Source organism: Corvus moneduloides, chromosome 2 (assembly GCF_009650955.1).
Source record: "Corvus moneduloides isolate bCorMon1 chromosome 2, bCorMon1.pri, whole genome shotgun sequence".
Classification (NCBI taxonomy): domain Eukaryota; kingdom Metazoa; phylum Chordata; class Aves; order Passeriformes; family Corvidae; genus Corvus; species Corvus moneduloides.
This window is the reverse complement of record NC_045477.1, coordinates 54,946,438-54,972,921: the sequence shown is the minus strand read 5'-3', so window position 1 is coordinate 54,972,921 and position 26,484 is coordinate 54,946,438. Positions and strand designations below refer to the sequence as shown.

General features: G+C 36.1%; 2 long non-coding RNA genes across 6 annotated transcripts in view; one reads left to right on the top strand and one right to left on the bottom strand.

The window, feature by feature from the left end:
• Positions 1-26,484, top strand: part of LOC116439755 — a 94,730-nt gene that overhangs the window by 4,866 nt on the left and 63,380 nt on the right. For all 5 annotated transcript variants that reach the window (XR_004238261.1, XR_004238259.1, XR_004238260.1 and 2 more), the window contains exons 3-8: positions 19-93; positions 2,675-2,745; positions 5,441-5,667; positions 5,782-21,213; positions 21,532-21,618; positions 22,319-22,411. This is a non-coding gene — a long non-coding RNA (uncharacterized LOC116439755). The remainder of the gene's footprint in view (positions 1-18; positions 94-2,674; positions 2,746-5,440; positions 5,668-5,781; positions 21,214-21,531; positions 21,619-22,318; positions 22,412-26,484) is intronic.
• The window catches only part of LOC116439756, a 110,966-nt gene that overhangs the window by 66,724 nt on the left and 17,758 nt on the right, over positions 1-26,484 (bottom strand). Inside the window, exon 2 of the long non-coding RNA XR_004238264.1 lies at positions 16,617-16,664. This is a non-coding gene — a long non-coding RNA (uncharacterized LOC116439756). The remainder of the gene's footprint in view (positions 1-16,616; positions 16,665-26,484) is intronic.

Sequence of the window (26,484 nt, the reverse complement as noted above, 5' to 3'; positions counted from 1 at the left end):
TTCATGGATTAATTACAGCAGAACAGCTGCCAAATGATCTTCTCCACAGCACCCATGAACTTCAACCTTGAACGAAAGAAGACTCATCAAATGGTGAGAAAAGAGTGTGGTTATCATTACTATTAAGTTAGGGATTCTCTATTATTTTTTCCTGTTTAGCACTGATTCTGTTATTTTATAGGTATTGAAGTTAGATTTTTGTAGGGTAATTTCTGGGACCATAACCTAATTTCTCCTTCACAGCCTGTATTTCAGCTGGTAATTTTTCAAGCTTTGCTTTTTTCCTCGCTGTCCTCAACTTCAAAAATAATTGTTAGTTATACACTGAATTCATTAGCTAATTTCTTTATTACTTTCTTCAACCTTAGTCCTGTGCATGTGCTTAACTGTTCACATGAATAGTTTTATCAGTAGCACTGCTTAGAAGAGTGAAGTTCAGGATATGTGAAACTGTTTGAAAGACTGAAGCTTAAATTTGGCAGATATGTATGCCTGCAACTAAATGAAATGCTACTGCAGTGAATGCAGGAGTGGGGGATCTGGAAGTGCTTTTGGCTAGTTATTAGTTTGTTTGCTCTTTTACTGTACAATTTTTTTCTTTTAAGACTGATGCAAGTTGTTAATTTGCTTCTCTAGTTTCCTAATTTCTGAGAAATTTTCAACTCTGAGCTTCACACTGTTTATAAAATTTTAGTAGTGCTCATAATTCTCCTGAGAAGAACAAAACGTTATTTTGTTTAGCCATTTCGTGAAAATGTGACTGAATATACAGAGGAACTAATTCTCTCTTTAACTCACTGCTTTAATCAGGTCTTTAATCTTACTCATAAGAATCATTAGGTAATGATTTTTATATGTGCAGATTTATTAAGCATAGATCTTAAAAACGAGTTTCCTTTCTTTTACAGCTATAAATAAAGGATGGAATATTGGTAGCAGGGGCTTGCGTGTGTAAGAATATAGTTGTTAAGTGTTGATGTTGGCTTCCTGGTTATTTAGGTAGGTGACAGTTTAAAATAATGATGCACAGAATGATCCATAATTCAGGAGATGGATCACAGTGAGCAGAAGTTCAGAGAATGCTGAGAGATGCCCCAGACCTTTTTTGGTATCTCAACAAATAGCTCAATTTCTGTTTTCGTTTAGTAACTGTATTGTAGAGTAAGGAGTAAAAGGGACAGAACCCTATTTTGGTGTATGACTTCCACAGTTTATCTTCTTGGAATATGGGATATTAACCCTGTCCTAGCTGTTTACCAAACTGGGTTTGGAAGCACAAATGTGTTTAAATAGCCAGGAGAGATGCCGAGCCCTTTACGCCAATATCTGAACTACACCCTGTGTTAAGAATTACTTTAGTGCTGTTATCAACCACTAAACTTGTTTAAACTTTGCCAGGGTTCTTTACCATTTCATGTTTTAAAAACAAGGTTTAATACTTAAACCAGAAAGAAGCAGCGGTTTTCAGGCACAGTGCATTGAGATGTAACCCAGAGGTCATTTATTTTTAATGCAGATTCAACAATCTGTTGCTTTGTTCTTTCTCAGCCATTTTTTCTTTAGTTTTCTTTTAGAGAGCTGATTCTTGAATTAACTTGGAGCACTTAACTGTTTGCGTTCTCTTCATCAAACAATTAGTCTTGCACTTAAGTAAAAATACTTGTATGAGTATGGGAGAGAAGAGTCTGAATCCACGTTAGTCCCTTGCATCTTGTATTTGACTTTGCCTGTCTGGTAACCAGTGGGCTGGATCCCGACTAGCGCCAATGTGTGAGTCTGAGTGTTACTAGGTTAAGGAGCTCGGGCTCAGTTTTGAATGTGTTTTTGATACTACAGACCTAGTGAAAGATAACAATAGGATGTAAATTGATTTTCAAATTTAAGCACTTCTTTAGTTGTTCAGCTGAGCAGAGTTTAGATACTCCAAATGCTTAAAGTTAAATGGTTTTAAGGTTTTTTTAAGGCATTTTTTGAATTGATTCTTTTTTTGAAGTAATTCTTTTACTTAACAGAAGGAGAGGTAGGCCAATGTCGAACAGTTTCAAAAAGCTTGTTTTCATTACCCTGCTAAGAATATAACTTTGTTTCTTTTGTTCCGTCCCCTTTTGGTTGAATCACTTTCACTTCCCTGACTCTTTTTATACCTGTTGTGTCCTGCTAACCTTTCCTCTAATGTCCAGTTTTCTATTAACTTTTCCACACTGATTATTCTTTGTCTCTCTTCTTTTTTACTAGAGTTTTAGAGAGGTCATTATACTTTTTCAATTTCTTTCCTTCCTTCATCAGTTCCTGGAATCCAGCCACAAATAAAGCCCTCTGATTTCAAGTATGCCTTTTTAGTGAGAAATACACAAGTTAAAAATTTAGTGCTATATCAATAGAAAGGGTAAAGAGGGCATTGTGGATGCTATTTATAGAAAAGGAACCGGGTTTTACATATAATTAAAAACTATTCCCTAATTTGGGGTATTGGAAGCCAGACAGTAAGATCAGGATTTTAAGGTGATGCTTTAAAAAATCACTATGCTTATTCTTAAAAAAAAAAAAAAGAAAAAAAAAAGAAAAGAAAACCAACCCAACCAAAAACCCTGCAAAAGTCCAGGTTTGTTGAATAGACTGAGTAGACTTGATGTGGCTGTTTTATTGAACTGTGTATCACTGAACTTTTCTTAAGCCTTAGGAAAGACAGTATGGAGTTGGAAGAGAAGCAGGGATCTCCATGAAGAGCAGTCAGTTATAGTCGTGGTAAGTTAAAAAACAAATATAATACTGTATTTCTGTTAAATTTTCACCTTTATGAAGCGACTTGTATTTAGGGCCCTGTTCACCTTGGTGAAATGAAGCCAGTTTTATTGAAACAGTCTCTACATTCTCTGGATTCAGTTATGCTATCACCATGTAATTATTTTGTTCTGTTGTATCTGACTTTGTGGTGTAATTCCTGAATGAAAACAATAAGTGACATAAAAATCATTATTTTCACAGTGTTTATGCTACGGTGTTTTCATGTCTAGTTTCTGAGCAAAACAAGATATATAGGATCGTGTTATCGCCTAATAACTTTAGAATCCACTGCTTGATTTCAGCTGCATTTGATATAGAGGTAGAGGTCACAAAGTCAAGTTTCTGCAATTTGAATGAAATTTAGCAGCTGTGAGTAGAGAAGGGACTCAAATTTGTGCCCTGGGGTAGAAGAAATTGCAGCATGGACTCAGAAATTTTCTGTTCTGTTCAACCTGTTGCCTTGCAGGTCGGCATGCTTGGTTGGTCTGCCAGTCAATGTGTGGCTCAGATCTAGCCACAATGTGAGCTGCCTCTTGTTCCCCTAAACATCAGAAGCTGAAATTCAGAAAAATCTGTTTAGAAGGGAGTGGGGAAACAGCCAAGCTAGCTTTGGCACAAGTGTGTTGGTGGCACCTATAAGTGTGCTGATAGGTAACTAGACTTAATTACTTCTGCTAGTCATGAAAAAAACTTGGTTTTGCCAGGGCCTTCTAGTCTCCCAAACCACTTGTGAATTATTGCGTGATATGGTATTTTCTATACCTGGATTAGAAACATGTTTTTCTAGTCCATGTCAGAGAAGGGAACTGCTGAGGCAGCTTCAGTATTTCATTTCTTTGGTTGTTTGGATGTTAGCTCTGAGCTATTCCTTAGGCTGTCAGAATTGTAAATTTGTGTTTTCAGCTCTCTCTAGAAACTGACTGTAGTTTAGAATGCAGCTATGTGTCCCTGACCCATCCTACAACCTTCTCTCTTGGAACAGTGCAGAAAATATGCATTGTATTCCGATTAACTTCCTTTGTGAAGAGAGATGTGGAGCTGGAAACAGGGACAGAAAACAATATTGGGATCAGGCTGCATCAAGTTACCACACTGCATTGCCACTTGGGAAATGCTAGATCTGTAGCTGTTTGATTTTGTCACCAAAATTGTACTGAAATTTTGTCTTGTCCATTCGTCTCAGTCAGTGAGAAATGGGCAGGTTACACTTGCCAGAGGTGCTGCCTCACTCACTGTACAGGCTCAGGTAGGCACACTAACTTGGCATATGTCTGATATTTTTAAATTTTTTGCGTAATGTTAGACAAGGGTCAAGACACGACACTCTTTCAACAGAATTTAGTGCTGGAGCATATTCTTTAGAAACAGTTGAATTTCTCAGAATAACAGAAGCCTAAGAGTCATGCATATGAAATGTAAAATTTGAAAGAAGTAACATGAGGAGAAACACTTCCAGTTCAGTATCATAAGGTAACTGTCTTGAAATGTCAACTTTTTTGTTTGTCCTCCTGCCCAGCTGAAAACCATCAGTCTGGCAGCAAGGAACAAAAACTTGTGATACTCTTTTCCATTTTCTGTTAATTTTCATGTTTGTTTTTTTTTTTTCACAAAGTCAAAGCCAAGAAGAGAACAATTAGTCATCACCAAAAAAACCCCCAAACAAGCTGCATTCCATTTTGTGAAACTTTTGGCTTGTCTATTAGATTCTCAAATCCTTTCATTTGGTCCCAGCTTTTTTGTTTGTTTGTTTGTTAAGTATTGTTGTTTCTGCAGAGCTATATGTATCAAAGGAATGAAGAAAAATTTTTTGCATATTTCTAGGATCTATTGGTTCTTAAAACCTTTATCACCTGTAGTGATAGTGTCACCAGTTAAATATTACTTAATGGAACCTATGGCTAACCTGCTTTTAAATGGTTATAATATATAAAAATATTGTAACTTGTAACATTTTCCTTTTAAAGATCAACATAGATATGTTTTTAATAAGAAGAGTAAGGTCAAATAATGGATGTTTAGTTTTGTGTGAACAGCAAAGTGGTGGTGTATTCTTGTTTAACACTATATTGTGTGCTTCCTGTGTTTTAAATGGTGTTCATGAAGTCCTTAAACTTAGCAAAGAATTTTCAAAAGGACTTTTTGTTTTAAAAACCTGCCACTTTTTAGTCTAAAGATGACTAATTCTAAACTGCTTTTTATTATGTATTTTTGAAGGCTTTGGTCTTGGATGCTACTATATGTGGTCAGATACTTTCACAGTCATGAAGACATCAATAAATTCACAGGCCTATGCTGTGTCCCTACAATGGGTGTTGTGGGACAGATTTTAAGAAGGTTGAAGCACTAAAAAGTGACATGCACAACAGATCAAAGAAACTAGGATTATTAGTCTTTAGAAAATGATAATTAAAAAATTAAATTTCAAGTAACATCAATAAAAGCTTCCATAATGTGCTGTCACTACATGTAAAATTCATAAGCAATTTTAAGCCAACATTCTTTAAAGAAGGAGCTAAAAATTCCTATAAATACTATGCAACTTAAAGATGTATGGAACTTCTTTATTATGTGCTAAATGCTGTAATAAAACAGGCTATCAGTAGGTTTTGCTGCATGTTACTAATTTTATTTTTTTTTAATCTTGGTATTTTTGCAGGTGTGTGGAGGAACAGGTCCTGTTCTCGCTGTTGTTACTCCCACATAGGCAGACTCTGTAATTGATTATGTGTGGGTAGGGCCCTATTGAAATTCAGGAGATTCTGCAGTTGTGCGGGGTTCTTTTTGTGAAAGTTCAGTTGCAAGATCAGGACCCTACTGTGACTCCTTACTGTGCATTCTGTCACTGTCTCATTGATTGTACTGGAACCTGCCTATTGGGATAATGTAAGTCCTGCTTTTCCCCCACATGTACTTTAGATGAGAATTAATCATAAAGCATTTCTAATTAGAAAATTAGTATAATTTACATGCATTCTTTTAATTATGTTTTTTTGGCAGTACCAAATACTATATTCCTCAAAACTTCTTAATGGCACTGAGGCTTTGTGGATAATTGGTCACATGATGAGAAAATTCATCTGTAAGTACATCGAAATGATTGACTTTTTCAATAGTTAGTCTTTACTGACATTGGCAAACTAATAGTGATAAAAATGTGAATCAAGAGGTTTGACTTATGTCAAATTGCTTCAGTTCTTTTTAGAAAATATGTACCACATACCCATTAAGGATTTTATTATTCTTAGGTAATTCACCATGGGACCCTGAAGTTTTTCCTTACTGCAATTAAGTAGGGAGTTCTAAGTTGTTTGTTTTCTTTATTTTCAGAATAGTGTGTCTCTGACTTGCTCTCTGTTTTGACTGATAAACTTCTTGAAATTTATAGATCTAGAAGAACTTTTTATACCACTAATATTTGTGTAGATATTGCAAACTGATTTACTAATGTAATTGTCTTGCTGGGTTGAATATTGAAATGTTAATAAATATACATATATTATATTTCTGTCAGTGTACCTTGGCTAAATTAAACTGAGCTGAGTTTGATTATACATACTGATTAGCTATAGTCTTAGGCAGGAACTACATATTATCCGTATCATATGTTGGTGGATTCACCCAAAAATAACTATAAATATCTATGCTTGGGTTAAAGAGGAAGTTCTTTTCCTGTAGCTATGGGTACAGTCATCGCTTTGACTCCTATTTTTATGTACAAATGAGCAAAAACTACATGTAGGTGTTTTCCCTGTATAACAAAAGGGGTATTGTAAACTCTGTGCCCTTTTTTATGATGTTGTATTTCCTTTCTGGTATTTAAATTCAAGGATGTTTTCAACTGTGTCTTAGTATCAAAAAAATGGAAGAACTGGAAATGTTACTGAATTTGTGGATAATTATCAAGGGGCTCTAAAGGTCTAGAAGAATTGTGTGTAAGGACAGTTGGAGACTCTTCCTCATGAAGCAAGGACACAGATAATAATTGATGAGTAAAGGTTAAGGAGCACAGGATTATTTTTGTTGCTTGGCACAAGAAAGGTGGAATGAAAGTAATTTGAAGAAAGAGCAAGACCGAAAAAGATATCAGACTCAGATCAAAGCAGACTAGAGAGTTCAGTTAGAAAAACCCAAAACCAAACAAAACCCCCAAAACCAAAACCCTTAATAATGGGTTTGAAGAATATACCTGAAAGGAGAACTAAATGGATAGCTACTGGTATTTTTCATTGCACTGAATATATAATAGATTTAAGTTTAAAACTTTCAGTAAATGTTTTCTCAAAGTTTTTGGTTTTCTTCTGTTGGAGAGGAGTATAAGAACTTTGAAGTGTTGAAGAAGACTCAGTGACTACTTGTGAATTACAGTATGAATTGGGGATTCAAGATGACAGTTACAACTAAGAACAGAAGACAATGGGTTGCTAAAGAAAATTAGTACCAAGCAGAAGCCATAATTTCTTATTCAAACACAAAACTTAATGATTTTGAAATGTATCACCTTCAACAGCGCTCAAACCACAATTTTATTATGTTCATTACGGGATGGGTATTTTCAGAGTTCTAGTTAGAAAACCTGAACAGTGATTCTTTTGAGATTTTGCAATATAAAATGAAATTGACACCTTTTCAGTATGAAATGAAATTATTTGAGAACACTGGATGTTTCATTTTGCATTAAAAAAATCTTGATCAATGTATTTTTTTTTAAATGTTTAGACCTATATGTTTGCTGTTAATCCTATCTGCCATATATATTTTTACTTGCAGTAAGTTGGGTAAAAGAAAGAAAAGCAGAGAGAGATTAGGTGATTGCAAAAAAACCTCCTAAACACAGCCTTCTAGCTGTGTCTCTAGATCAGAAATGCCTCAGAATAGATCTAGTTTCAGAAGAGAAAAGGAAGGAAAGTGACATGCCGGTGAGTGGAGTATGTGGAATCCTCTGCATGTTTTTCATCTGTATCTGATTTTTTCTCTGGTCACCACTGAGAGGCAGATCACCTGGGTGTGACTGCTTCCTCTTCCCGTGGTGGCAACTTTCCAGTACTTTGAGGGAGATAATGTTGGGGCATAGCTCTGCTCTATTCTGTATTTGTAGCAGTGTTGCTACAAATACTTGGAAGAGAAGGAACTCTGAATTGCGTCCTGCTGTAACCAGCTCTCCAGTACTCACTGCTGCTTACCCCTGTTGTTGAGTACCTGATCTGATTGTTTCTTTGGTTTAACTCATGCTGTGATGCTATAAATGACTGAAACCAAGACAAAAGCAAGAAAACCGATATCAAGAGAAGGAGATGATGTTTTAGAATGTAGGGAGTGGGCATTTGCTGCATAGCTACACATTATCTGGGCTTGAGAATACCTCAAGAGCTGAAATGCCAAACTACAGCAACAGAGTAAGTTTCCTTCTGTGCACTAAGAAGGAAGAGCAAAGGAATGTGCCGGAACATTCAGCATGTTAGTTGTTGCAAGTCTCTGAGATCTTTTCCTCTACTGCTGTTTGTACTTTGCTTGTACCGTGACTGTCCAGAATGCAGCATGTCTTTACTTGTGTCCAATGAGGCACTCCTCACATTGTAACATCATGAACATTGTTTTTCTTCAACCCTTGAAAGTCAAAACATGGTAGCATAGGTAGATGTAACAAGTTAGTAATAAATGTGACACAAAATAATTTTCTCATTTCACAGTATCTATAGGAAAAACAATGTTTTATGCATTTCATATACCTCCTCTTTTCCAACCCTAAACAGATTCAATGCATGAAAATTTTCTTCAGCAATGCCCTCAGTTCTTTATTTCCAGTTAAAACTGTTGGTTTTTGTTAGCAGGTGTTTTTGTATTTAGGTTGATGCCCTCACAAAACCTCTCTGGATCCTTTATGAATGATACTATCATGCTGTCATTTGTTTTGTCATCAAATCTAGTGTAAACCTGTGTTTTGGGAATCTTTGTCCTACCCTTAAAGGATGATCATTCTTCTCTGTCAGCAGGTTTTTCATGGATCAAGTCTTTATTAGAAAATCTTTTACTTTGCTTTGACAAAACGCAGCATTGCCTTGCTCATTAGCTAGTCAAAGTGCTGCTCTACTGTAAATACCATTTTCCAAACCTACTCCTTTGGTATTTTGAATTTCCTGCTTCATTTAAAAGCAAAAAGGATAAGCTATCTGTCTTTATTTTCAAGGCTCATCAAGACTACTTCTACCTGATACCTCTCCTTCAGTATCAGGAGGGTGACTCTGGTTTTGATCAACATTTGATGCCAGCTTCCATCATTCAGTCATTAAATTTTCAGACCACACTGAATATTTTCTCCTCAGCTGCCTCTCATGGATTGGTTGACTTCTTCACAAACAGAATTGTTCACTATCTTCCCTTTAATTTTTTCTTAAAAGTTTTATGTACTGTGAAGCTTTAAGCAATCCAACTAGACAACAGTTACATTGCAGGCATATTAATGCCAATGCATATCACAGTAGTACTGTGTCATTGCATTTGGGCTCTGCCATAATCCCTCTGTTGTCTCTTTATGTAGAATTTAAGCATATCTATATTTTGTTGTGTTTTGTTCATGGCCCGGTGTAATACAAAGTGGCCCAGGGTGAGGCCTTCCAAGATTTATGGTAGTACAGATAAATAACAATGAATATACACCGGATGCTGCAGTGTAGCTGTTGGATTCTGGTGTGCCTAATGCCATGTCATATTTAATGCGGAAAGAAGGTGCTCCAACCAGAGAAAAAGAAAGTGAGTTGCAGCCAACAGAAAAAATGCTAGCCCCAAAGGCCGCCTCAGCTGCCAAACTCAAGTCCGTAGCTACTGGCATTGTGTCCTGAAAGCATCTCTCTCTTCTCTTCTCCACAGCAGTAAGAACAGATTCTCCCTTCTCGTGTAAGGAAGTAAATGCAAATATCACAAAGTTCTGTAGTGTGTGCAGAAGGACTTTCTATACTTTTGTAGCATCCTTCATGTATTCCATTCCTGACACAGCATCTCTTGGTACAGAAATCTTGAATAACAACAACTGTGCCATTCATCAGACCTTTTTTCAAATGCCATTTGATCTCTGTTGGGAAGGAACCTACACTAGTTTTTATTTGGTATCTTGGCACATTGCTATCTCATAGTGCTCTGCTGCCATTGTGCCTTGAAAGTAATGAGTGTTCAGAGAAGTGGTAAGGATGAATTCAATCAGGAATTCCCCAGGTATGTCACCCTCTTTCTGCAATTGGGTCTGCATGTAACCCTTTACTTTCTTTTAAAGACACTGAAATACCAGTGTGTAGATCATACAGAGAGGATGGAATGTTGAGTGCCTGGCTGATTACAGACGGTAGATTGGACTGTGCAGACAAATGGCGCAGTATGTACCAAAGAAAATATAGTCCAATGGTTTAATTTTATCAGAATAAACCACAAAATGTAGTTCTAGATGGTTCCATGGCTGAATAGGAGAACTTTAGTAAGAGCTGTGGGCTAGTTGGTGGGATGGAGGCAGTTGCTGTGAAAGCCATTACAAAAAGAAATTGAACTCATTTCACTGTCCCTTTATGACAGGGAGATTAGGGACATCCCCAAATAGGAGTTGATTTTTATAGAGAATAGCTCAGATTTGATATATCAAGAAAAATTTTTTTAACAAATTGATTGAATAAACATTAATAAATTACCTAATAACTTGCTGTTCATTTAGTAGTCCTAGAAAAATTCAGAAATTACATTGCTGAACAAACCATGAACTGTGTTGTGTAATCTGATACTTTAATTAGCTTTGATAACAGAGGACTGAAAAGTAACAAATGTGACCCTAGTTTTAAAAAGGGTTTTAGGGGTGGTCGTGGACTAAAGGACTAAAAAGTCAGACTACCATGACAGACAAACTGCCAGTGATTGTGATAAAGCATACAATTAATAGGAACGTGGATAGGTGTAATAGCAACCATCATGGCTTTTGTACAAGTAGTTTTGAATTAGAGTTTTGCTAGTTATTTGAAGGAAACATTTCCAGATGCACAGGAAAAAGTGACCCAAAACTTTTTAAAAAGTTCTGTAATTGAAGACTGTTAACAAAATGAAGTATGGAGTCACTTAAAATTCTTTGTGGATTAGTAAAGGGTTTTAGAAGATAAGGAACAGTATAGTGACTAATGGGTGGTTTTAACACTGCCCCCTCTCAGAGGTTTGTGCTGGCACCTTTGCTGGTCCGCCTGTTCCTAAACAGCCTGAAAAAGTGTGGTTGTAAAGATTGCAGATGATAAAGGGAAAATATTCACAGTTGGAGTCAGACCTAATGTTGACCCTGAAGAGCTGCAGAAGGATCTCACAGCAGGACCTGTGGTGATCCAGGAGCCATGGCTGTCACAGTGGCCAGATATTGCTGCCCCCACTGTTCAGCCATATCCATCATCAGAGAGAGGCAGTGGCTGTTGGATTACAGCAGCCATCAGCCCGTAAATGGTGAGCTCAGCAGGCTGTGACCAGTCTTGCCACTCAGGAAGGCAGGGACTTGTAGCTGTTCTTTTTAACGTCAGGGGCTGCAAAATGAAGAGAAGATTCTTTCTCCCTGTTTTTTAGAGGTTCATAACCCCAACAAGCTTAAAGTACATGTTTTGAACTTGGAGTTCCTGCCTGCTACAGGGTTGAAATGTCACTGTTAATGTGATGGGTAATGTCTTGCTGCTGTGAGAAGCCAGGGCTCCCAAGCCACCTTACTGGTGTTTGCATGGATTTTTAGCAGCTTGTGTTAATTTCTTAAAATCATTCTGGATCTGTAAATAATAGTTTGTCATCCTCATTGATTGATGATAAATTTTTAAACATGAATCAAGTGTATATTTTCTTAAATCTGTAGATTTTTTTATTGTTCCTTTTTCTGGCAGTAGCAATATTGTGGATGGGCAGATCAGTTTTACTTCTGTTGTTCATAAACCTATGGGCAATTGAAAATGCCAGTTTGCTGCTACTTCGGAAGCTAAAAGCAATCACAGGCCCTAAAATTAATCCTGGGGGAAATCAGATAATGAAACAGCAATGCTTCACACAGCAACCAGAAGGTGTGGAGGGAAGGATGGAGTACCTTTGCATTGTACCTTTGCAACAGCTGGAGTGGTTTCTAAGCTGTTGTCTGCAAACCCCTAGTGGACTCCAAGGTGATGGTGGATTGAACAGCTGTTTGGCTAAACCATAAGAGTGTTTCCAATTAAAAGTTTGATCAGATGGGTGTGTGGTGGCTTTTGAAAGTTGCTGAGGGCTGATAATGATCTGTTGCTCAAAAAAAAGTGGGAACTGATGTTCTGGAGTGTATGAAAAAGTAGAGAGCACTCCCTACCTTCCAAGCTTTAGGTAAGTTACGTGCCTCTCCACAACAAGCAACAGCAAGAGGTGCCCAGAAGGGAGCCAGGAAGAGCAGTCTGGCAGCATTAATCCTTCTGACCCTATCACACCTTCCCCAGTAACAGAAATATGAGGTTCTTAATTGTTGTGTTGTCCTTGAGTATCCCTAAAATTCGTCACTAGTCCTACTTTGCATATATATTCCCGACTAGTAGATCTAGTTTTCTGAGAAGTAAGTATAATTTTTCAAGTCTAGGGTCCTCATCTGACAAAGACTAAACCTGTCAACTCCTCTAGATTACAATATATGTCCTTCTTTGAATTAAAGCCTGATTTCTCATTGCCAGAAAAACAGATTTTAAAATTTTCTATTTTGTCATTATTAACGGGCATAAACTTTCCTTACAATTATGAACATGTCTTATTACCTGTGTATTACTTTTTCAAAAATCCCAGTTGTATTTCATCAACTTCTTTTAATTTATTTCCCTGAATGAAAATTTTACTTTGTAAAAAGCTTCTTTGTCCTCATATCATGTCTCTTACTACTTTTTTCTTACTATTGAAAATTTTCCAGCATCATAAAATATTTCTATTATCAGTGCTTTTAGTTGCCCTTGACATAGTTTACTTCCCATTGTCCTGAGTACCATACAAGCACATCCATAAATAATTTGTAGAGATACTAGCTTTTCCAACCTTCTGTGCATATTTATGTTAGGAATTGCAGTGGTGCCCAATTTGAGGTACACCAAGTTATAAGCCATATTCAAGTGGTATAAATATGTTTATCTTAAAGAAATAATTTGTCTGATCTAAAATCATTGTAGTGTATTTAATGAAATTTAAACAAAATACTAGAAACAAATACTGACAATAGTTTTTTAAAAGGATAAAAGCAAGTTGGTAGGTGTTCTGTTTAACCTTTTTGTGTTCCATTTCTCTTACTCATGTCTTTTGATACATATGTGGAGAATGAGGAGGGTTGTGCTTGTTTTTGTGTTATCTTGCTAAATACCTGTTGCTAGCTTACATGATTCTGATGTTGTCTTTGCTCAGGCTTGAGCTACAAGCTGAATAAGAAATTGAGGGGAATCTTTGCCTTGTATCAGAAAGCAACTTGTAAGGAAGGAGAGAGTGACTTCTGCTATAGTGTGGAAAAAGGTGATTTCCTGACTTTACCTGTGATTGACAGGAGGGAGGGATTTATGACTCTAGGCAAAGCATATGAGTACTGAAGCAGTGATGGGGTGTATTGTTAGGTATGAGGGTAAGTGTACGTGAATGAAGAATTTGGAATAGGTATCAGAGAAGGGGTTTCAATAAGAGTTGGAAAGATCACAGTTGGATAAATACACTGGGGTCAGCTGAAAGTCACTTTACTAGAGAACATGGCTACAGCTCTCTATCTGACTCTAGCTCACTCCACACTTGTCCTAGCTACACTCTTACCTGTCTTCTGGAACCTCAGCTTCTACTTCAGTAACGCATCATCCTTTTAAGTGGAAAACCTACTTTCCTGCTTACTCCAGTAACAATTACATGCAGAGGTACAAATGGTCCTATAAATCTTTGACATCTAAAGCTTGTCTTCTGTCCCACTATACTTTCTTCAGCCTCCTGTCTCTGGAGTTCTGCACTGCAGATGCAGACAGACAAATGAATCACAGAATAGAACCATTTAGTTTGGAAAAGGCCCTTAAGATCGTCAAGTTAACTATAAACGTAACAGTAAAAGTCCACCACTAAACTGTGTCCCTAAGTGCTGTATCTACATGTCTTTTAAATGCCCTGGACAGCCTGTTCTAGTGCTTAACAACCCTCTCATTGAAGAAATGTTTCCTAATATCCAATCTAAACGTCCTCTGGAACAACTTGAGGCCATTTCCTCTTGTCCTGTCACTGGTTACCTCGGAGAAGAGACCGACCCCCACCTGGCCATACCCTCTTTCTGGCAGTTACAGAGAGAGATAAGTTCCCTTCTGAGCCTCTTTTTCTCCAGGCTGAGCAACCTCAGCTCCCTCAGCTGCTCCTCACAGGACTTGTGCTCCAGACCTTTCACCAGCTCCGTTGCCCTTCTCTGGTGCTCCAGCACTTGAATGTCCTTGTAGCGAGGAGCCCCAGACTGAACACAGTTATTGGCAGCATGGCCTCACCAGTGGATAGAAAAGGATTCAAATGAGGTGCTGTGGAAAGCTGGGTGCACAATAGTATTGCTTCTCCTTTGCAACATGCAGTTTGCATCTTCTCCAAGTGGGACATGTCCCATCATTTGAAATCTGCTGAGTGTAGATGAATTAATTTATTCCTTTTCCCCCCTTCCTGTAGCACTCATAAGAATGTGATGGAGTTTTTTCCACATGATGAGTTATGACTTTTAGATAATGTTTGTCTTACTAAACAGCAGAAAAAAAGTCTTGGATTTCTAAAGCTTGGTCCCTTTGATTTGCATTTTTCTGTGATCTATGATCTTCCTAAAAATAAATTAATTCAGTGGATTATTACACCTACTGATGATAAATTGAATCTTATGGACAGTGGGATTGCTTTTCTTAATTATTATTTTGCACATCCCTAAAAAGTTGTTCCTAAATACTAAAGAGTCTGTGGAAAGACTGAAAGCAATGTCATAGGACATCCCCTTAAATGAAAGGGGTTTTATAAAATGCAGTGGGATTTTCTTGGCACATATCTTTTCATAAGTCTGAAGCTTTTATTTAACAGTTTTCCTTCTTAATATTGATTATGATTGCATACTTATGTTTATGACTAAACTTAGCTAACGAGATACATGATTTCTGCTCAAATTTGGAACTCAGTAATTAATAATCCTGTCAGCACATGACTATACAAATAGATTATGTACCAGGATCACCATAACAATAGTAAAAAAGCATACTTTTGGGGGTTGGGGGGGTTGGTTGGTTTGGGTTTTTTTCTAAGAGGGGAAGTTATTTTAATAGAAAACAATTTTGTGCTTCTCTCTTGGTCGGATTTCTATACTGGCTATAGAGATCGTTCTTTTAGTTAGTCAATATTGGTCCCTAAAAATTGGCTTTACTTTTGTTGTTTGTCATGTGTCATTTTATCTTTAAAGACTGCAGGAGTTCATGATTCCTGAGAAGTAACACCTTGAAGTTCTGGCACTATCTTCTACAAAGTAACTTACACTGAGCTGGCTTCCTGTTACTGTGTCAATGAAACATCAAATGTTGATACTATGTGTGAAACAACATTTGATATTATGGCTATTAAGCTACTTGAAAAAATACTGTGAAGGTGGATTTTGTGTTTACAAGACCTGGCATTTAAAAATGTATGTCATGGATGCAGGTAATAAATGTTGTTTATGAATTGTTACAGGACAGAAAATACTTATCTTTGTGTACAATATGCTAGTCTTAGCGCTAGCTATTTTTATCTCCTAAATATCTTATAATAAGGTGGTTATAAATATTTAAAGACATGAATAATTTCATTTGTTGAAGCATTGTGTGCACCATTTAGAATTGCTGCTAAAGGAGAGAAGTGGACATGCCTTTCTCATAACAGCTAAACATGAAAATAAGGTATCAGAGATAATGGTATAGTTCAAATCAGTAAAAATCATTGTTTTGCTGTATGAGCATAGCTCTTTACAGAATGATGATCTCATTTTAAGGTTACAGATATCTAAATAGATTCACTGCAGAACTTTATTCTAGTGTTTTTATATCTTTGCTGGAAATAAGAGAACACAAACACTTAGATTTTAAGTTATTGATCTTCAGCCATGCTAAAAGCTTTCAGAACTCAGTATTTAACCCCAGGATTGGATCCATAGCCCTTTTAAATTCTGGAATTTCAGAAACTGTGCAGGTGAGTTGGAAAAAGCAAAGGAAGAAACTGAAATGGGCAGAAGGAAATTATTGTCCTTTACAGAAGGAAAGATAAAAAAAACCTTAATGAGCATAGGAAAAATAATAGGATGAAAGAGAGGAGTCAGGTGAGTATTTACAGTAATATATTTTATACGGTGCTCAGATATGTTATGCTTTGCACTTGCATGGAAAACAGAGTAAGACTTCAGCTTTTTAACTGCTGTTCTGAGCTGTACTTTACTTGCTGTGCATTTTTATTTTAGCACAGTCACTTCTAAGGAAGGCTTTAAATTGATTTTCAGGGCCAACCTGAATCACAAAATTCATTATCCCGCTGAAATTATGACTGCCACAATGTTTGTCTTCTCAAGTTAGCTCTTAAAACCCCCACTATTAGACATGAAGAAAGTCAAAACCATTTTAAAAATATATATTTCTGTTAATTCTAGTCACTAGCATTTGAGAAAAGGCACAAGCAGGCACGCAATAACAGTTAAGTGTCAGAATTTCTGTGTAAAACTTAATTGTAATAGTACTGAAATTGAAAATAGAAACTGCTAATTAACTGTTACTCAGCAAGACTAGGCGAAGTCAATCAATTCATAACCGAATGTAGCTGTAGAACAATGGTTTACTTACATTGGTATTCATTACAGGTTAGACATCAGTGTGGATTTCATCCATAAGCTGTAATAAAATAAAATAAATTAGGAAATGGCAAAAAAAAAGTTTCATTCAGGAATTTGTTCATGGATGTGCTTAGTTTCTGCATGATTCCCGTAAGTGTATATAGCATTATAGCAAGAGTATATGTTTAGGGAAATCCCATACTTTTTAAACTGAGCAGTTAGCAAATATTCATAGAGTGACTATAACTGATCTTCATGAATTACCATGCAAAAACCCCATTTAACTACAGAGATAAGGATCCCACATTTTCTTACATTCACTCAGTGGTGAGTGTTCACCTGAGCAACACTTCCCTGTAACTGAACCCTGAGCTGATGTGTGGCAGAGTAATATCCCCTCTAAAACTGCCCCGTTGCTGAAGAGGACAGAGAGTGAAAATGGGTGGAGCAGGGAGAACTCTTATGGTGCCAGTTCACAATTAATTTTGGAATGGTAACATCTACTTTTTGGAATGTAGTGTATTAATTTCTGCTGATAGAGATAGGTCAGCATAAGAACTATGCTATAAATTGCTGTGTGATAGGGTTCCCATTCCTGTGCCATGTCTGTGTCACTGGGCGGCAGTTTTTAAGGGCACCCAGTAAAGATATGAATACTGAAAAACTAACGTAACTGTGCTCTTCATGTTTGTGCTAAAAGGAAAAATGAAATTAAATGGAGATAAAACTTTTAGAAGTTCTAAATAAGAGACTTCTTGGTCCATTTTATAGTTAGCCCTTGCTGTTATGTCGTTTTGCAATGATGTTACACTATTTCATGTTGCATGATTCTAGAATAGTTTAGATCATGTAAATTGTTCAGTGCAAAATCCCATTTCAGGTATATTTAGATTTTAAGGATGTCTTTTTAATTGCATTGTAACTGACAACTCTGTGTTGTCCTCATGTAATAGGCATGATATCATGACATCAAGATGCCTGTATTCTAAAACAATCATTAGTGGAAGACCACTGCATGCGTAGGTCTCCAAATGGGTATGAATTGTGCAGTCCCAGGACTATGTCTCTCAGATTTTCTGTATTAACAAGGAGGTGCCAACAATGAACTGTCCCTTTGGTGTATTTCAGCCCTCAGATCACTGCCCAGGAGGAAAGCTCACTTTCCCATCCCCTTCTGTGATCATTTATGCTTTGGTACTGCTGTTCTGTAAGCACACAGTCTTGGTTTTGCGTCTGGGCTGGCAAGCTGGTGAAGGTGGTATGAAGAGGTTTTTTCCACAGACCGGCTCCACACTGAAGTTTCCTGCACAGAGACTGGGCTATATACCAACTTTAAAACCAGCCCTTCACCCATGACTCTTTTATTTAATTGTAGTTCATTTAAAATAACAATTAAAATATGTGTCCATGACCATGACATTGGATTTCAGCATTTTTTCACAGCAGTACTTACTGTACTTACTGTATTTAGTAACAAATTACTGAAATATCAGCAGTGCCATTTTAAGTATCAGTTAAATGTGATATTTAATGAATTATGTCTTAATGTTTGGAACAGAGAATTCCAGTGATGTTAAGCTTAAATTTTTGTTTACAGCAGATAAACTTAAAGCCAAGTAGTACATAATTAGTTGTAACAGAAGAGCAAACTCCTTTTATTTGAGTCAGGCTTTGTTTTTGTGCTCAGTGTAGTGCACACAAGTACTGTTCAGTAGTAAAAAGTATTATGCAGCACTAACCTATTACATGTTCTGTGCAGATGAAAGTCATCAGTAAATTTTCTTTGTTCAGATTAAAGGAAGTTGAAAATATGCTGAATCTTTTATTATTTTAATCCAGACATTGTTATCCATAAATATTCAGCTTGAAGATAAGATGCTAGCTTCATAAATACCTAGTGAACTTCACAAAATTAATTACATTTCAAATATGTGATTCAGAATCTAAGATTCAGACCTTAGGATGGGATGAATCGCCCTCTGGGGGTGCCCATTTTGTTTTGCTGACTTCTCAGGAATCCTGCTCTGAATTGACTAGTTCAAACTAAAAGTTAAGTGACTGGCCTGACACCTTAATCGAGAAATAACTGAGCATTTCATACCATAGTAGATCTTTTCTTTAGACCTCTCTAAGGATGGCTGCCTTATTCCTCACCTTTTGTGTCAGTGTTCTTGTACTGTTTCTAATATGAATAAACACGACTGTTGCTGTTGCCATTTCCTCTGTATTGTTTTTTCCTGTCCTTTTCAATCTTGTTATCTTATCTTTCCCTGTTTTTTTTTCCTTTTTTTCTGACTCCTTATAGATGCCATCCTTTCTGAAGCTTTTCACTTGCTACCTCTCTGACAATCCTACTTTCCATGTTGAAAGTATTGTCTTAACTTCTGACGTGGAAGACTGCTGACCCTTCCTTTGATGCTGATACCAGTACTTTCTTGACTGATAGTGCTGTAACGAAGACATAGAAAAAGAAGAATATGGCACTCATGAATTTTTTTATGGTTTGAATAGTCAAAAAATATTGTTCTTCTGCCTTCATATAAAATGTGTTGGTTTCCCAATGTAATTGTAACTTAAAGATGTTTGTAGAAATGTTAAATCAAATGTGAAGAGTATAAAATCCATATTAAAGACATATAAGTTTAATAAAATACAGCATTAGTCTTTATTTTAACAACTGAGTCCTACATGGCTCACTTGCAAAAAGTGGGGTAGACTTACAAAGTTGTTTACTGGTAAAGTCCGACTTACTAAAAGGTGAAATTTCTTTTTCTGTACAGTAATTATTAAAAGGTCAAATTATTTTCTTTCTCCCTCTGCTAATATTTTCTTGATCTATAGCTGTTAAATATCTCTCCTTCTCTAGAGTTCTCTGTCTTCTCCCTTTTTTTTTTTTTTTTTTTTTTTTGTTTGTTCCTTTTGTTAACCTAAGTTTCTGGTTCCTTTCTACACTGGTCTCTCCTAACTCTTTTGGTCTAATACTGATCCCTTTTTTCTCATATGTTTGCATCCATTTGCCTAGAATATTGTCTTGAGCATGATCATATATACTCAAGAATTTACTTCTTAATGCTGGATGCTGGATGGATCTGCTATTTTAGGACTTCCAGTAGAGCAGAGAAGAAACTTAACAATTCATGACAGCATTTTAGGTTTTTTTATGATGCATGTGCCTTCAGAGGATCAAAATACCTTGCTTCCTATATCAATGGAATGGTAACTAAAGACAGAGATAAACATTCCTGTATTAATAAAAACTTATGGTACATGTTCAGTATAGGAATGCTAACTTAAAAAGAGCATCTGAATGAAACCATACTGTGTTCATAAATGGTATGGCTAAAGTTTTCAGTTTGGTTTGCATATAAAGAAAAATGCTATTGGAAAGAGTGCTTTGTATTGATAGCAATATAAGGAGAGAGAATTTTTTTAAAAAGACAGCTAAAAGGTAAACATGCATAAAATCAGGAGAGTTCTTGAAAATCATGCTCTGCTATAGCAGAAACACTGAATAACAATTAATATTTTTTATTGGGTAGATACCTACATATTTTATTAGGTATACTAAATGTTCTTTAGATAATCTAAATTATTTGGTTTGCAGTAGAAGGAATGCCATGATAAAACATAAACAGTGATGTTCAGAACTTTCGCTTTATATTTGTAAAATATGACTCTTCTGATACCAACAGTAATTTGCAATAATAATGGCACTAATAATAGCAATGTACTAGAAAATGATTGGAGGTGTGAGTGAGAATGTAATTTATGGTGCCTAAAAGTTTTTAACTAATGTAGTTACCTGCAGGACTGTGCATAATTTTGAGGCCATTAACAAAGCACCTTTGCCAGATGTGTCTACTGGGCATGAGGATGACATTACAGAAAATGATTAGAAAGCAGAGGAAATTCAGAATCTCTAAAATTGTCACACCAATGAGGAGTTTGTGTTGAACAGTAGAAGCAGTAAGTTTTTTGCTAAAATGAAGTTGCTTTGGCTGCAACTAATTTTATAAAGAGAAACTTTATTAAAATAATCCATAGAAAAGAATATTAAAAACTATGTAAAATGTGATGGGGCTTTCTGCAGTATATGCGCAAATGATGCACATTGACAACATACAGTTAAGTCACTAATGGTTGCTGAAGATTTGTCCTGTTAACAATACAATACAGTACAGATCCTGAAATAATCTGTGACTTAATACTCGTATTCATTTTACAGCAGAGTTGTTATGGAATAAGGCCTTGCTCATCATGAGAAATAATACAATTCTAACAATGGCATATTATTGTTAGAAGGAAGTACCTCAAACTGACTTAGCACAGTTTTAGAAAACTAGTTTTGAGAGTACTGTATTGGTGTAGCTTAAGTTACAAAATGATTGCTTTTTTGATATACTACTAATCTAAAATTTGGACTTGTGGTTTGATGATAAAATTATTTTTACACTCAACTTTGTGTATTTTTGACTTGCAATTTTTGAGTGATAAAATCTCAGCTTAAAAAATCAGTTTAAATGTCTTTATTTTTACATATATTAGGAACAGCAAGGAAAGCATAGCTGGAAATGCTAACAAAACGGGAAAGATACTTCAGCAAATGAGTAAGTGTAACCATAGGGAAACATTTGCCAGAGGAGAATAAAGCTGAGTGAATTGCTACGTTGAGATGTGAAAATGTACTTAATCTATGACATCCTGCAGGAAATAATAGTGAAAAAATAGGTTTTTCTGTTCATAAACACAGCTTAGGTACAGGTGGTCTTGAGAGGTGCAATACCACTACAAATTCCAAGAATTGTTCTTTGATTGCATTACAAACAAGACTGGCCAAGACATAAATAGAATATAACTATCTGTAGCTGTATAAGGAATATAAGGTGAGGGAAACATAATTTATAAAACAACCACCCTGCTTGCAGATTCTGCAGATCACATGGCCAGCAGACACAGAAATGATTTCACAAATGAAAATGGAAGATGCAAAATCCGTGAAGATGGTGTTGAAGGTTTGATTTATTTGACTTTCTCTCAGTTTATGAGGGTCTCTATGATTATCATATATATAAATACAGACATATTATATTCATGTTACACATACATATATTGCTATATATATGGAAATGTATGAAGAGCTGTAAAAGAGGAATTTGAGTAACAAGAAGTGCTTAAAAATAGGCTACAGGATTTTTGTATAGTGCTTAGAACAACTGGAAGAAGTAATGAGAGTTAATTCAGTACTGGATCTGATAATGATCAGGAAAAAAGGAGATACTAGATCTAAAATTAAGACCTTATGAATGTACAATACTTCCGGTTTAGTAAAAAGAGCAGAAAAAGTGTAAGCATACTGTGAAAATCATTGACAGAAAGATAATGAGCTTGAAGAGTAATAGCAAAAAGCTGGTTCAGAGTACCATTGCAATAAAATAAGAGAGATTCCACTGTAAAATAATATTCAGTGAAATATAAAGTTGGAGAAAGGGAAACGAACTGGAAAGGAGAACTTTAAACTTGCCATCATGCAAAGAAAGAACAGAAAGAGAGCTCAGACCATGTGATGCTATCTAAGAAAGCCTAATTATCCACTTAATTAGTACAGTTTTGCTAATATATTCTGAAAGTATGTGAAACTCTTAAAGAAACACAGGAAAGCAGATTTTTTTCAAGTTTCTTGAGCAGTTAATTCTTTTCTTTTTTTCCCCATAGAATAATACTGAACAAAAGGAAGTCTTAAGACCACTGTCTACGAATTGGATCATTTATTTGAAAAGATAGTTGAAGAAATAGCTAACAAAAATGGTAATTGAGAATATAGAAAAAAATCTGAAAATATGAAGGGTACCAGATTCTGTACCCCTGTTCTGCTCACTGGAGGTAGCAGAAGGTAGCCAATATCCATTTTTACTCACAGGCTGAGAATTTGCATGCCCTGGGGAAGTCACAGGCAGCCTAATGCTGGTCTGTCCTTCTCCCATACCAACAGCTCATGTCCTCTGTGCAGGTTTGGGAATGGCATCATATGAAGGTATCTCTCTACCAGTTTTTGGCTGCATTTAATTTCTTAGATCACGTCTGTACTAGAAAAGAAAAGGCACCACCACCCACTCAAGAGCCGGTAGCAAACTACAGCTCACATTTGCCTGGCTAACCCATCTGCTCTCCTGATCCAGGGTAGCCTCATTTGTACTGCCTATAAGAGTCCCTAACCCATGCTATTCCACAAATCCTGCAGTATTTTACCTGTGTGCTTGTTGGCCTCAGCCAAAAGCATATCAAAGAGCAGGCTAACAGTTAAATGGTGTGGGTTATCACATGATAGAGCTCAAGTAAGTGCCTGAGCCCTCTTTAGCTCAGTAACGCAGATATAACCTTAGGAACTGCATCCAGTTGGCAGTAATAACAACTGTACTTGCTTGATCTAAATCAAAAACGCAATGGCATGAAACACCAATAATCTTAGAGACTACTATTTCTTTACCAGAAATGTTAATTAATATATTACATTGGATATAATATGTGACAATTAAAAGGGAAGAAATCATAGAAAATCTGAAAAATTGGCAAATTAAGAAAGTCAGAGGACAATAGAAGGGAAAACTACTTATCTGATGTGGAAGTATTTTAAAATGGAAACTGGAAAGCCAGTTAGATGACTGAATATGCTTTTCAAGATAAGCAAGGTTACAATAAAGAAGTCAGTGTAAGACCATTTGGGTAAATAGATTTAGTTCTTTATTAAAATGCAGTTTGGGTCCCATCTATGTGGACCTCCTTGTAGGATAAAAGCCTGAAATATGCTTGTGGTGTTTTATTCTGAGACTTTTGAGAAGGACCTGATGTTGAAGTGGGCATGCTTCAATATCAAATAGTCACCTCATCACTCACATGGTGGGATAAGGTCTCTACAGAATATTTATACAGTTTCCAAAAAAAAGGATATGCAATAATGTCTTGGAATTAGCGCAATCTCTGTATTACTTGGACAGGTGTTCAGTATGTGATATAATTACTATTAGGTTCCAGGTCACATTTTGACCTGTGAGGTCACCAGCTATTTTCATGATAATTTCTAGTTTTACAGGTTATAGAAAACTATGTGCAGGAAAAACTGCACAAAAAGGGAAAATGAAATTACTTTCATAGACTACTTTGTGACCTGGGATTAACTGCTTAAGTCTGAAGACAGAAAATAAAATAAGGAGAGGAAAATGTGGCACATCAGACAATGCTGGAAAACGATCCATTAGCATTCAGCTGGGTATTGTTTTTTAAGTCACTTAGAGGTAAACAGAGGAAGTAAACTGCTCAAATGAAAACAAATACAGATTCTGAAAGCGGTCAGCTACTCTGGTGAGTACTGAGGACATAAAGGACATAAATGAAAGAAATTGTAGGATGCTATAGGTCAAAGGAAAATAGCCAAGATTTTGAGAAGTAAGATTAGGGGTAGGGATTTGGAAACAGTTCTTAATGTGAAATTATTCTAAATGGAACACTGGTAAGAAAATAGACCATCATAACAACTATTCAGCATAACTTTGCCTGTAGACTTAGTATTTGGAGAAGTTGTTCTGCAGAAATGCAGGCAGCTTTTCTGGAGGAACAAACTGGCTCTTCTGGCTTTACCATATTGCCATCGGCTGGATGTGCAACACAGTAGGGAATTGCATTAGGAAAAATCCCTTTTGTAGTATGAATGTATGATTCTGTTTTTGCCAATAATAGAAACTATGTTAAAAGAAGGGAGTATCAATGAACAATATAAGAAACTGGAATTAGATGCACATAGAGAATAACATAAAGCAAATCTGTCACATATATTACATAACTAGCTGAATAAAAAGAAGTTTTCTTTCTTATTATGACCTCGTATTTTGGAAATGCAGGTGAATTATATAAAATTACAATACTGTGATGCCCTTGAGTATAGTTTTAGCAAATTACGTGAAACAGCCAAACAAAATATTTGAAGTTATCCACTTCTCCCTGTAGTACATTATATATGCTAAACTTAATGTCTAAACTGCCAGAACTGGTAGTTCCTGTTTCGAGGAAAAGAGTTGCTTCAAGACTTCTGCAAAAAGAGATTCTGAAAAATCTTATAGCAGATAGGACAGGGCTGCTAGAGAAGTCTTCATAGACTGCTTCTCTCTTCATTGTGATTACATTCTGTGCCCACCACTCCTGCTTAAATAATCACTTGTTGAGGAATTGCCTGTCTATGTTTCCTGAGGAAGTGGGGGGACATAGTTTTTAGGAGCTGCTGGAAGCTAAATTGAAGTATGGAAGGAGGAGATAACTGCATTCAGAAGTTTGGCTGAAGGGTAGAGGCTTTTCTGGAGATTGAGATTGGTGGCTCTGAGCAGGAGTGTAGTGCTAGGAGGAATCCTTCAGCCTATTTGCTCATTTAACCTATTGAGGGCACACCTAGGTATCATGGATGTTTTGCTCATGGATAGATTAACTACATTACAAAGAACAACTAGTATATTTCAGAAATTCATTATGAAAGTACCCTATGAATAAACTATATGAATAATAAAAAGGAAAACCAAACTGTAGAAACCACTTCTGAGAAGAACTTTCATACATGATTATGGTATAGTTGCATAGTCTGCACAAGTGAAGTAGAACAAAGAAGTGGAAAATCTGGGCTAAATGTCATAGACCAGTCTGCAGTTTATCACTTCTTCTCCCCCTCCCCCCCCCCCCCCACCTCACCCCCAGGACCTTCTTTCCAAGGAAAAAATTTGAAGATTCCTGGAATAAACTATCTGTGGTTTAAAAAAAGTAAAGAGACTGGCTTCTCTGAAGCCAAGCATTTGGGAATAAATATGAATAGAGATAGTTGCTGCAGAATTGATCTGTTATTATCTTAAATCTTTTGTCTTACTTTCCTTGGTCCACAATATTTCTTCTTCACTCAGGCAAAACTCATTGAAAATAATGCAAAACATGACATATTTTTTTACCACGAACTAGTAGTTGTGTAATCATCAAAAAGAGATTCCTAGTGTACTTCTACTATCAACATCCTTCTAACTCTGTTTCAGCAGACATTACCTATTTTGAGACAAGAGAGAGAGATAGGGGCTGTGAGTCAAATCTTCCTTCAATTATGCTTGATTCTTAAAGAAAAATTACGATTTATGCCTGTCTGTCCATACATCCATCCGTCTGCTTATTTATTAAGAATATTATAATTCTTGTTTTAGCGGTTAACTGTAAAACTAAGAAGATATACAAAATCCCTGGTTTATCCAGTTTTTTGAAGCAAAAGAAAAAAATAATAAAAGTGACTTACTCTGTATTCAAAGAAAATTGCCATTACTGATTTCCAAAAAATGTTACCGAAGAGATGTAGAGATGTATTTTGTTTCAAGAGTCTGTGGGGCCTGCTGCTCCACAGTTCCATAAAATTTTAAATAACATGAATACTACCTAGTTCTACAGATGAAGCAAGATCAAAGAATACACATGCAAAATGGCCAGGATAAAAATCAGTGAATAAAATTATTTGATCCCTGTGTTAAAATAAAGTCTAAAAAACAAAAATTATTTCAATTTTCATGTGAAGGGGAATCCATAGGAGAGCACATGAGTGGAAAGGTTTTTGGAAAGCAAGATTTTTAAGGCATATTTCAAAAAAGTTGTATTTGTTTAGCCTAGAGAAGAGAAGACTGGGGAAAATAATAGGACATCTGAAGGTTATTGTGAAGAAGATGGTCACCAATGATCTTTTGTACCGAGTTGTGGAAGGACAAGAAAAAATTTTCTTAATTTGCAGTCAAAAAGAACAGGCTACATATTTGGAAAACCCTTTTAAGTACAAGGATAGTTAAAGACTGGAACCAAGTTATCTGGTGATGCTG